This window comes from Prunus mume, linkage group LG4 (assembly GCF_029339155.1).
Source record: "Prunus mume cultivar Tortuosa linkage group LG4, ASM2933915v1, whole genome shotgun sequence".
Lineage (NCBI taxonomy): Eukaryota > Viridiplantae > Streptophyta > Magnoliopsida > Rosales > Rosaceae > Prunus > Prunus mume.
This window is the reverse complement of record NC_142701.1, coordinates 22,403,420-22,417,395: the sequence shown is the minus strand read 5'-3', so window position 1 is coordinate 22,417,395 and position 13,976 is coordinate 22,403,420. Positions and strand designations below refer to the sequence as shown.

Genomic DNA, 13,976 nt, shown 5'->3' with positions numbered 1-13,976 from the left:
TGTATTAAACATGAAACATACGTACGTGCACAATATGAATATTAAATGTGAAAATGCTAAATTCTTTATACGAGTAATTGTTCACCCCGTTTTGTGATTTCTCCTGAGATGGAAGGACAAAGTTCCCCACTGCCTTGAAAACCATTGACTGGTCAACAAGTTAGCTTTCTTTGGTGTATGAGCGTGCCACTGCTAGCAATGAAGATTCTAGCAGACTTATTCTAGAATAGATAACTTGCGCTCTAAGTCATTGATTTCTATAAACAAACGATTGTGAATTTGGATGAGGAATATCTCCCAAGTAAGTTCTTTTCTTGCCTCAGACTGGTGAGGACTTTAACAATTTATCTCAGTAAAAAGAGGTTGTTCTGGCCAGAAAGGTTGATGGAATTTAAGCTGTCTTAGACATAACTGCCTTTTACAAAACTATAAAAATAAATACCCACGCTAGAAAGATAAAAAGACAGCTGGAACTCCATTTATGCTGGATGGGAGGCTCGATCCGGCCGGATGAATCATAACAACTTCAAGCTAAGCTTCAGCTGTAAATCGATACCAAAGGTCAATTTTGGCAGAGCTTTAATATATTTCAAGCTTTTGTGAGGCTTTTGAGTGGGCAGAATCATGCTTCTTCACCGAAGGGCGATGGTCTGTTCTTGAGGACTTCAGTGGGCTAGAGACTACACTGTGAAATTTGTTGAGGTTTTCATGTTTGGGAAAAGCTCAAGCTCTACCTGTCTTGATTTTTTGCTGAACCAAATTTGTAACGAGAGAAATCTCGTTTTAAATTACTTATTTTCTAAGTCTGAACCTTGGGAATTCTGATCTAAAGCTGGTTTCACTTGGAATTCAAGTGAGCTTCTGGTTGATTTTGAGTTGTTTGTTTGGTTGATGATTTGAATGTAGGATTGATTGTCCTCTGCCCTGTTCACTCTTTCTTGTATTTATAAGAAATGTTTTCTGGAGTAGGGTGATTCTTTTAATAATGGGCCGCAAATCATTTCAAAAAGATCTTCCCTTTTTTTTGTTTAAAATGGAAAGGAAAAGGGGATTTCATCAGTTTTTGGTAGATAGGTTCTCAATAGGCAATCACTTCCCTATTTTTCTTGAAAGAGAACCTAATCTTTTCTTTTAATTTCAACTGCCCCTAATGAGAGCTCAAAAATCGTGATGGTTAGTCTGATTCTTAGTTTGAAGAACTCCATGTTTTCTGTTTATCTTTTGAAATTATAGCATGTGTATCTCTCTGACAAGATGGTGCCTCCTTTGGAGTGGAGACAATATCCCAAAATATACATAAGAGGGGATTTGATTTCCAGCTGGCAGAGTTTTAGAGAAGAAATTTTGCCTAATGGCATTAATTTTCCAATCACTTCTCCTATGACAGTTGTCATTGTTGACTTTTCCTATCTCGAGATGTCACATGGGTTTGTTTCCTGTTCTGGCTCCCTTTTTTTGATCACAACGGGCGATTTTTGGAGCCCTAGGGCTTTTGCTTTTTGAGGCCCAAGTTCGTTTGTTTGGTTTGATAAGCTTTTGAGCCTTTCTGGATTTTGGGCTTCTTTTCCATTTTTTCAAAGACCAAATTGTTTGAGTTTTGTAGTTTTATTCAGGCCTCTTTTTCTTGGGTGCAAATTAGGCCCAAACAGTAATAATTCGGAAAAGTAAAAACTCAAAAGGTGCAATAGAGACTCTGGTATTGGCCTATAATAATAATAATGTATAATGCTCTAAACTATTGATAAACAAAAATCGGGGAAAGATAATTTAAAAAAATATATATATATATATAAACTATTATTTCCTAATTTATGAAAAGAGTATGGCCACACGGCTATACTATTTATGAAAAATAAAAATAACAAAACAACCCCAGTAAAGCCAGTGGAAAAAATCCCGAGTATCGCCACCCGGCTATACTATTTGTCAAAGGCAAAGAAAAGGAACTCGTAGCGCCCATTCAGAAAAGTATGACCGCGCGGCTATTCTAGTTTTACAATAATAAAAAACCGCAGTATAGACGTGCGGCTATACTATTTATTGAAAAAGACCATTCTATTTGCATTAGTTTATACTTTAGAGATATTAATTTGCTAGTTTCAATATATATACTTTACAGATTTAGTTTTTTAATATATATTATTTTTATTCAATAGTATATGAAAATTGTGTGTATAATACATGAATTTTATGTGCATGATTGAAAATTTTGTAAAAAATCAAGTGTATTAAACATGAAAAATACATACGTACGTGTAAAATATGAGTATTAAACATGAAAATGCTAAATTTTTTATATGGCTAATAACTCTAGAAAAGTAAAAACTCCAAAGAATACCAGAGAGACTCGTGTAAAGGCCTAATAGTAATGGAAAATGCTCTAAATTGTCTACAAACAAAAATCAGGGAAAAAAAGATAATAGTATCCATGTAAAGAGTATTGCCCCGTGGCTATACTATTTATTATTATTATTTTTTATATAAAAAGGACCCCTCTATAGTCGCACATAGAAAAAAAAAAATTGCCGAGTATAGCCGCGCGGCTATACTATTTTGAGTGGAAGAGTTCAAATCTGGCTCAAAACTAAGCACCGCAAGATGCTAGAGGAAAAGACCATGAGATTCTAGAGGTACATAACACATTAATGATAAAATAGGATGCTTATTTATATTTGAAGTATCAGTGTGACCTCAAACGACATTGTTTTAGACTATTAGGTAACAATATCTTCATATAAAAAATAAATCTGGAACACAAGGATTCACAGAAAGCCAGATCATGTCTTAAGGTTTACATTCTATTTGATTAATACCTCAATTGATATTGCTAGTCTTTGTGCTTCTCTAAACCCGCAAACAGCTGCTGATATATACCTGCAAATTAAGACTCTCCTTGATAATAAAAAGACTCCTCAAGTTGCACATTTGCACCGCAAAAACTCCAAAATAAACTAAACAAACAGGCCCAGCACCACAACCTTAAAGAATATTTGTATGAGTGCAAACTCTGCCGACAATGCTCGTATACAAAACTAGCTTCTATATTCATATGTCAAATTAAAATCCACATAGACAAAGAAGATTGAATATATACTTTCTTACTGCAATAGCTTTTATGGCTACTAAGTCATAATGACAGCAAACTATAGTTTCTCAACCGTTGCTTACAAATTATGAATACTTTGTTTTTTCAAAGTATAGTTAACTTCACTCTATAATTTATATATCAAACTTGACAGAAGCTAAATCAAACAACAATAATAAACTAATACAAGGCTACAACGTAATGTTTTTAGAATTTTTGAGCTAAAATTAGTGTGAATCTTTACATACTGAAAAAAAAGTATACATTACCTTGAGCTTTTTCCACAACAACACACTTAACAATTAAAGTCACCAACAGCTAAAGGCAACTTACCCCACAAAGAAACCAGCAATATGTACTAACAGCACAGAAAGAATAACCACCCCAACTTCTCCAGAAACCAGCAATATGCAATATGAGCACGAGACTTTAGAGACAGATCAGAGGAACATCCCCTTGAGCAATTAAGGGATCACCTGAAAGGTTATTTCATAAAAAGCATTGAATGGAGTTGAATAAATGGCCTAGGCGGGAGCTAGGCGGGCTAGGGAGGGGCTAGGCGGGAGCTAGGCGGACTAGGCGGGCTGGGCGGTGGCTAGGCGGGCGGTGGCGCCTAGAAGAAAAAAAAGTGGTCATTTTGGAACTCCAAGGTCTGTGGACGAGATGACGATGGTGCTATGAGGTGAGAGAGAGAGAGAGAGGGAAACGAGGATTGAAGAAGAAGAGAGGTTGCGAGAGTTACCTTTAGGTTTTAGAAAAGGGCCTGGGCGAGAGAGAAAGGCCTGGGCTTCATAAAATACAACATTAAATGGTTTTTGCATTATGAAATCACTAAAGTAACCACTAATAAGTAACAAATAACAAATAAATATTTTAATATTTTAAATTAAAAAAATATTATACTATTTGTTTAATATATAATTTATATATCCTCTTATTTTTCTTGATTTTGGTATAAATTTATACTTTATAATACTAAATAATTTATTAAAAAAAGCATAGGCACTCGCATAGGCTCTGATTATTCCTCTAGGCGCTAGGCCCTTGCCTGCCGCCCCCTTACTGCATAGTGATTTTTCGAACATCGGGATTAACATGTTGGTAAATCGAGGTGTACCAACACTTCAATTTACAACCCTGCAATTTTAACTGTCTCCAATTCCCTTCTGTTTGTATTCATAATGAACTAAAAATTAGTTCCATTGCATGACGTCTAGATTTATCTTTTCTGGTATAATTTTTCTCAAGACTATAAACAAAGAAGCAATTTCGTCAGTTCTCAATTGATTGTGCAGTGGCTATATGTCTCCAGAGTATGCTATGGGCAAGATGTTTTATGAAAAATCTGAAGGCTACAACTTCAGGGTCTTGCAATTGGAGATTATTAGTGGCAAAAAGAATATCAGCTTCTATTCTAGTGACCAACATGTAGGCTTCCTAGCTTATGTAAGCTCACACTCTAAATCTTAATGCAAAATCATATCTTTCATACAGCTTAAGCAACCTATATGAAGCTAAATGCAGCAGAGTTTAACAATTGTGGCCAACATACATGAAATTTTGTCAAGCATGGCACTCATGGAATGAAGGCAGGGATTTTGAGTTGGTTGATGAAGTATTGGCAGATTCATATTCACATTCAGAATCTCATGGATTTCTATTTTTGAAACCCAAAGGCATTGCATATGCATGGGTCAAGTTTCAGATTGGCAAGCACATGGAATTGCATACAATTATATTGGATTTTTGCCTCAGTTTAGGTGCACATTGATGCGCCCATTTTTTTCACAAACATGATCCAATTGGTATTTGGTATAACAAACACAAGCAACATATACAAGTTTTGGCACGCAGCTAGCATACCAAATTCACAAACGAAAGTGGGGATAAAGGGAACCAAGGTCCCAAGAAGGAGTTGTCCAAAAGATGCAACTCCCCACACAAAACTCTCGTCTGGGGACTTGGTGGATTTCTATTTGTGAGGTAATTTACCTCTTCGTCGAGCTGGGCTAAAGTACAACTGACCGAGCTGAGCTTGGGTCTAGGTGGTCGGGTTGAGCTCGATATCAATGGACAAGCTGGGCTTGAGCCTTGGGCGGGATGTCTCCGGAGTATAAGTGCATGATAACTTTTTTAGAGTTCCAACTGTTCACAATTTTTTTTTAAAAATAAAAAATTTCAGAGAAATATTTATCACAATGAGTCTAGCATAAGGACCAGGCCAAGAGATTGTATAAATTTCAGTTTGTGTTTAGGTTTAAAGTATTAATAGAACAACATGTCGAGGCAATATGGAGAATTGGAGAAAATTTCAAACCACACCATTTATAATATGATTCATATTCCTCCTCAAATAAAAATATAATCTATCATAAAGCATATAATTTTTTCTTTTATTAAAAAAACATAAACTACATCTGACTGTATATATATAGCCAGTCAATGAATTGGTAATTGCGGAAGCAAGAACCTAAGGTATATAAACCCTAATATCCCCTCAACAAGAGCCTTGATTAACTAACCTAGGAGAAAAGTATCCTAAACGTGAAGGGAATGGTAAAAGTGAAAGTTTATCGCTTTCATTCGACTTGTTGTTTACAGTTGCCTCATAGTTGTCTTCCTATTTTTTAGAATGAAGGGCAATGTATTTATTAATTTTATTTTCTAAATAAGGACCAAGGTATTAACTTTATATTTTTATTAAGTTTGAATACTAGTGTTATTAGAAATTTAACTTATCAAACATATTATATAAGTAAAAGAAAAAGAATTTAGCTTAAACTTTTAAACATCTTTTCAAAACAAAAATAAATAAATAAAACAATTTAGTTTGGTAATTACTTAAATGAGAAAAAAGAGCTAATTTTAAAATAATTTACTTGTCGTGTTTATTATTAGAATACGTTTCTATTGAATTCCATACGAAAGTCATTGACATGTCGTTTCTGTATACTCGGTGACGTTGTAAGTTGTAACTAATTGAAGATTGTGTCGATTGACCAATGTTCGAAAAATCGCTATGTGGCAGGCATGGGCCTAGCGCCTAGAGGAGTAATCGACTAGGCGTTTTATTTATTTATTAATATTTTGTATTATAAATTATAAATTTATACATAAATAATGCAAAAATAAAAGGACATATAAATGATAAGTACCATAATCTATATATATATATATATATATATATAAAGCAAAAGGCAGAAATGATAAAACATTCAAAATACTAGAAAATGCCCTTGGTTAATGCAAACATTAAAAATTGAAATTATTAATTAAATGAGGATAATATGGTAAATTCACACTTTTTCATATTTAAAAAAAATAAAATTAGAAGAAAAATCAGACAATAGATTCTATTTTTATGGAACACAACTACCCATTATCTTTTTTAATTCTAAAATAAATTAAACTTTAAAAAAAAAAAAAAAAACATCTCCCAGGCGCAGAGAGGCTAGTTGATATAAAACATGGAAAAATGTTAGGCATAAAACCCAGGTTTTCTTTAGAGGGTGCATTTGCTAACGCATGGGTTGAGAATCTTTTAATTATATTTAATTAACTTTTCAAACTGACTTCAAAAGCACCAAATTAACACACCAACATGAAATATCGTTTATCGAGCCTCCATTAATGTAAAAGGATCGTGACTTCATTAGCTGAAAATGCTTTAGAAGAAGGATTGACCTCGAGTTCATTGACATCCCTTTCACCATAAAAACCAGGCTTTTGAGGTTGAGGCAATGACCCTTCAATTTTGAAGATAGCAAAGAATTTCGTCATCATCATCATCATCTATCTCTCTCTCTCTCTCTCTCTCTCTCTCTCTCTCTCTCTCTCGGTTCATTTGGTATGCACATAATGTCAGTGGCGGAGCCACTCCTAGACCTGGAGTGGCCCTGGCCCCCCCATATTTTTATCACTCCTCTATTATATTATATATAATATATAGAATTTGTAATAAATAACTTAGAATTTAAGTTAAAATGTCCTCTAAAACAAATTAGATATGACTTGATTAGAAATATTTAGCTCTAAACATGTAAGTATTGAATATTTAGGTGTTTTATATACTTATATTTTCTATTTCGGCAACCTCCCAACTTTACAATTCTAGCTCCGCCCCTGCATAATGTCCTATATATATACAAGGAACAAGTCGGCAGGAAGTGATTTCCTATTGGATGGTTTATTGGCGGTTGATACAAACTTACTGTCCAAGTAATAGTTATCAATGTAGTTGCAGATAAGGAAGAATGTTTTTGTGACTCTTCCAATCCCTCTAATCCTATTCTTATCTTCTTGGTGAGTTTATAGCCTTGATACTTAACAGGTTTTGTACTTTGACACGTATTAACAAGAACTATTTGAAAACATATGCATATATATATATATAATAGGATAAGTATATATGTAATACACATATTTATATATATAATAAGATGATATATATATATATATAATAGAATAATATATGTAATAAGACATAAATATGTATTAGTACAAAAGACAATATATATATTTAACCAAGATAAGCAATTATCTTCCTTTAATTTTTTTTAAAAACGAACTCTCACAGCGACGGTTTAAATTCGTCACGCAGAAATGTAGGGATGAGAGTGCTTTCGTGTCACCAAAATGTGCACGATGAAGATGGTTGCGAGACGAAATTTTCTTCGTCGCTTTTTCTTAAACGCGAGGCAAAGACTTTCGTCGCGCAAAAATAAAATTGATTCTGGTATCCTAGAAGAAAAGCATGGCATATGACATTTCGCAAGAGTACCATGGTGTTTGTGGGTTTCACGTTCACCCAACTTGTGCGAGAGGTGGCAGCCTTGTAATATGATACAAGTGACGATGCTTTCTGCATATTGTTATCATCGCTGCTCATGACTGGAAATTCAGTTGGCAAAGTATGGAGATTCTAGAACCTGTTGCAAGTCAAAGTCGCCTCTTTCTGGGAGTGGAGAAAAAGTCAATGCTGGATATGATGCTTGGAAACTTTCAAGCAACGGGGAAAGAGGCAGAGCTATCAAAAAATCAATGGAAATAAACAAATAGTTTAATTCGGGTCCACATATAAAATGTGTGTAAAGCAACTTTCTAAATGCAAGTTCTCAAACAATTAGAAGCAGTTAGACCATTTCATTATATCATATAGTAAAAATTAGGGAGAAGCTGAATACAGTCTTTCAATGCAAAAGTTTTCTACAATGAAGACGCATTCGTAAGTTCTTAAACTTCATCTTGAAACCTTGTGAGGAGACATCAAAACGAACTTTAAGTAGCCTTGAGAAATCATTGTGTCAAATACAAGTCATTCCACCCAAGTTGCTTTTAAACAAGCCAGAGAAAGATCTGAATTTACGAGAACCAATTTCCGGAAGAGAAATAGGACGTAGTTCACTTACATTTTCAAGTATCGGCATGCTATTAAAGCTCCACAAATTTTTCCAGAAGTATCTCGTTCATTTGGTCCACATCACAAGCATGAGTGCAGAAGGAATCATGCACCCTTGCAAGCATATTTAACACATATGTGAGACTTCAAACATACTTCAATATGTAAGTGAGAACTAAAACCAACATACTTCAAACATACTTCAAAAGAGACTATGTTTTGATGAATCTATGCCCTCTAATCCTCTAAGTACAGAGCACTTCAACAGGGTGTAGAGACTAGCCTTTTTCAACTCTTTAAGTTCTGTTCTGATCTGGGTTTTTGCTAAAATGGAGAAGGGTCTTGTTGGGTTAACTGCTCAGAACAGCTTGGATTGCAGCGATAGTGCCTATACTCAAAGCTTCTGTACCTTCTTCTAGGTTGAGCTCATTTCATGGAGCTGTTTTGGAATTTGCCAAGAGAGGAAAGATCATGAAATCTTCTTCTCAGTTTAGTGATTGAAAAAACCGAGTATCGCCGCACGGCTATACCATTTTTTTAAATTTTAAAACATATAAAAAAAACGTATCACCACCCCGCTATACTATTTCTTTTTAAAAAAAACATTAGAAACAACCGAGTATAGCTGAGGCTATACTATTTCTTTTTTAAAAAAAGTATCGCCGCGCGTGGCTATACTATCGAAAAAGTAGAAACGACCGGGTATAGCCAGTATCGCCGTGGCTATACTATTTCTTTAAAAAATTAGCATCAACCGAGTATAGCCGCGCGGCTATCCTATTTCTTTTTAAAAAAATTAGAAACGACCGAGTATAGCAGCACGGCAATATTATTTCTTTAAAAAAAAAATGGGAGCTTCACTAATATACCCAAAATAGGAGCAGAAATTATAAAAAAACTCCACATGAAATGCACTTTAGAAATACATACAAAATCCATTTACTACATAAAAAATGAGTGTTGAAGTTCCTATAAATTACATGAAATGCACTTTAAGTTCTATTATGATATGGGTTTTTGCTAAAATGGAGAAGGGTCTTGTTGGGTTGCTCAGAACAGGTTGAATTGCAGTGATACTGCCTATACTCAAAACTTTTGTACGTTCTTCTAGGTTGAGCTGATTTCATGGAGCTGTTTTGGAATTTGCCAAGAGAGGAAAGATCATGAACTTCTTCTCAGGGAAGGGATTGGAAAAACCGAGTATAGCCGTGCGGCTATACTCTTTCTGTTTTAAAAACAGTATTGCCGTGCGGCTATACTATTTATATTAAAAAAATAGAAACAACAGTGTATAGACGCGCGGCTATACTATTTCCTTTTAAAAAAAATGCAAATCCGAGTATAGCCGCGCGGCTATACTATTTTTGTTTTTTAAAGGAATTAGTAAAACCATAGTATAACCGCGCGGCTATACTATTTCTTTGAAAAAAAAACCGAGTATTGCCGTTTGGCTATACTATTTATTTAAAAAAAGTAAAAAAAAGAGCCAAGCATCTGGATAGAGCTGTTCAGGCTTAGAATGTTCCGATATTCTTGGAACTTACCTGCTCATCTGGCAATGAAGCTGGAACACTAGGTAGCAGTTTATAGTCTTCTCCAAAACCATCTGCAACTAAGGAGATGCGCACTTTAGAGTTTTCCTTTAGTTGATATTAGTATACTCTAAACTTGGTCTATATATAAGAAGGTTTGCTTGGATAAGCACCCACCGCCAGGTTTGGACTCCGATTCCAACTGCTTTTCTACTTCCTAAAAGTCATGTGGAACCTCAAATTCCTTGTTATTAGATTGGTAACAGACCATATTCATTGATAGTTCAGGAAATAGTTAAGTGAAAACCTTACCTTCTTCATCATTGTCTCTTTCTTGCATGTTTCTATGCCCTTCATTAAAGCTTTTGCCGCTGTACCTGTCAGAACTCAGAAGAATATCTAATAAGATTATTGGGAGTATTCAAAGAAAATGACGAATTTGTGTTCAAAATGTTATTACCTAAGAAGAGAATGATAAGTAGAACTGTGACCATCCAGTTGGCGAACATGACGTTGAAGGCAACTTCTATGCTGATGCCTAGCATGAGCATTGGCTGAAAGAGCAATGCTAGATCATAATTTATAAAGGGGCATGTCCAGTGTTGGGTGCCTAAGTCTCAAATTGAAGTATACTGTTGAACCTGCGGCACCCATTACCATACCTGCATAACCAATAGGATGGCATACAGTTCTTCAATTCTGTCTAAATTGAACACATTAAGATTAAATTAACAAGTTAAAAGAAAAGATTAAAAGGAAAAGTAGTGATTACTGACACTTAGAAATGGCGGTGGAAGACTTGGGATCAAAACCAATGATCAAGGCAAGCAATGCCTCCACCCCCAACACCTCCCACACTACCCAATGCTGCACCAAAGAACCCAACTATTGAGCCAACTACAATTTTCCAACCAAACTTGATCTCCTGAACAACCAAAATACATATGTCAAAGTCAAAATACCACAACAGTAAACATGAAAGGAAGAATCATAAAATCTTTTTGGAACAAGTCAAAATACCCTAAAATTAGGCATAAAAGTTATATCCCCTTTATGCTCTCTCTCTCTCTCTCTCTCTCTCTGCGTGTGTGTGTTCTTGCTGGAGATGCATTAACTACGGTGTTTAAGAGAGATCAAACTCACTGGTGGAGCCAGTTTGAGGATATGTCTGCACAAAGTTCAGATACAGTTAAAATCATGGGGCTAATAAACCAAAACGTTGTAGGCACAATGTAAGCATCATCTCTTTCTTTTCCAATTCTCCGAAATCTTCTTTAAAAGTTAAATCCTTGAACACACTGTCACTCATATCTGAATACATGACCTAGGCGGGGGCTAGGCAGGCTAGGCGGGGGCTAGGCGGGGGCTAGTCGGTCTCTAGGCGGTCTAGGCGGTCTAGGAGGGCGCTGGCGCCTAGAAGAAAGAAAAGGCCATTTTGGAACTCCAAGTTCTGGGATGAGATGACGATGGTGCTATGAGGCGAGAGAGAGAGACGACGATGAGATTGAAGAAGAAGAGAGGTTGCGTGTTATGTTTAGGGTTTAGAAAAGGGCCTGGGCTTCAGAAAATACAACATTAAATGGATTTTGCGTAATGAAATCACTAAAGTAACCACTAATAAGTAACAAATAACAATTAAATTGTGGGCAAAATGTTATTCCCTAAGAAGAGAATAATAAGTAGAACTGTGACCATCCAGTCGGCAAACATGACGTTGAAGGCAACTCCTATGCTGATGCCCAGCATGAGCATTGGCTGAAAGAGAAATGCCATATCATAATCTATGAGGGGCATGTCCAGTGTTGGGTGCCTAAGTCTCAAATTGAAGTATACAGTTGAAACTGAAGCACCCATTATCATACCTGCATGACCAATAGGATGGCATATAGTTCTTTAATTCTGTCTAAACTGAATACATTAAGATTAAGTTAACAAGTTAAAAGAAAAGATTAATAAGAAAGGTGATTACTAACACTTGGAAATGGCAGTGGAAGACTTGGGATCAAAACCAATGATCAAGGAATTTTGAATCCAAACCTCTTCAGTGATTTTTCCTTGCCAAGGATTTCTTGACAAGATTTTCTGACTGACAAAAACAATAGAGTGAATTTTGTCTTGCGTTGAACTAAACCTAAGGAGGAATTCCCAATTCAAGAAAAAGGGGTCCCAAGATGAAACTGCCTCCCAGCCCAAGTAGGCTACCCACCATACCAGCTACTATCCCACAGCTGCAGTAAGGAAAAATCTGATGCAACATCCAATTTGTGATTTCCTTTCCTTTGGATGCAATCACCCTGGTGCCTTTGCATAAGAATTTGGCTTCAAAGAGCGTAACGGAGACTGCAATTGGTACCTACGAAATGATAATATTTATGTTCAACTGGACATCATTCTTTTTATGTATGCTTGAGTGTATATAGTTATGTGTTTCTATAGTGTCCGTGAAAGAAATCTTACTACTCTGGTTGTTAACCTTACCTGCAAGGAGTTCAGGACCCAATAATTCAGTAACAAAAGTTAAAATCATGGTGCTTTGGAAGCAAATGCAGAGGTATTAGAAAGATGGAACTTGATTGCATTGCTAGTGATGATCGTATCTTTTGGAGAGCATTTTAAGGTCCGGTATGCGAATAGATGAGTTCCTAGAAAAGCTTCTTTAGTTGTACAGAACTACAAAGTAAAATAACTTACCTAATCTGAACAATAAGAAAAGCCACCCAGACATACACAAGCATCAATAACTCCTTCCAGTAAACGTTGTCGTTGTTGTGTGATATAGGCACCTGGATAGAGTTGTTCATCATATCAATAAAACAAAAACTGAAACCACTTAAAAATTGCAGATGACAAGGAAGTTGCAACAGAATATAGGCTTAGAAGTTCTGATATTCTTGGAACTTACCTGCTCATCTGGCAATGAAGCTGGACCACTAGGTAGCAGTTTATAGTCTTCTCCAGAACCATCCGGACGGCTATATTATCTCTTTAAAAAAAAATTAAAAAATTAAAAAAACCGAGTTTAACCGCGCGGCTATACCTTTTATATATGTATTGTTAGCTCAAGTGCAAAAAACAAATTCACAACTTGCTCCATACTTAACTCATTTTCTAGAGTACCAAACCATCTTAAAGCTCAACATGCTACAAAACTTCAAATTTCAATAACTAATAATATAACCCAATTCAAATATTCATATATAATTATTACCTAATTAGAGTATTACAATTAAAGATGGCCAATGATAGGAGAACAATATAAAAATGAGTAACAGATCATGATCCTAAACAGCTCGAATAAGTGGATGCATTGGGTATGCTCTGCGTCGGAAATCAAGATTGTGGGGATAATAATTCCTCATATATTATAGTCTCACGGTTATACTATATTTAAATATATTATTTGAAGGCATATAGCTGCGTGATTAATGTAACAGGTGGGCAGATTTCTGTTGTTCAAGGTCTTTTGGAAGAGCTGCCTGGAGAGTTTTTAAGTTACATGCGTTCCATGGACATGAAGCCACTCACCTTCCATGCAGCCAGCCAACCATCTACATCATAGGTTTGTTCTTCATTACTATTTGTTTCTTAAAAAAAAATTAGAAAAACCGCGTATAGTCATGTGGCTATACTATTTCCTTTAAATAAAATTTAAAAACTGCTTATACCCGACTGGCTATAATATTTCTTTGAAAATATTTGAAAAAACCAAGTATAGCCCCGCTGCTATACCATTTCATTTAAGTAAATAAAAAACGGAGGCTATACTATTTCTTTTACATAAAATAGAAAAACGGCGGCTATACTATTTCTTTTATAAAAAAAAAAATAGAAAACCCCATTATAGCCGAGCGGTTATACTATTTTTTATTCAAAAATTAAAAAACCGAGTATAGCCGGACGGCTATACTATTACTTCTAAATAAAATTTAAAACCAGGTATAGCCGGCCGGCTACACTATTT

The 13,976-nt window shown here is 35.3% G+C and overlaps 1 pseudogene; it reads right to left on the bottom strand.

Moving 5' to 3' along the window:
- Positions 1–5,582: 5,582 nt before the first annotated feature.
- Positions 5,583–13,976, bottom strand: part of LOC148918197 (uncharacterized) — a 39,812-nt pseudogene continuing 31,418 nt past the window's right edge.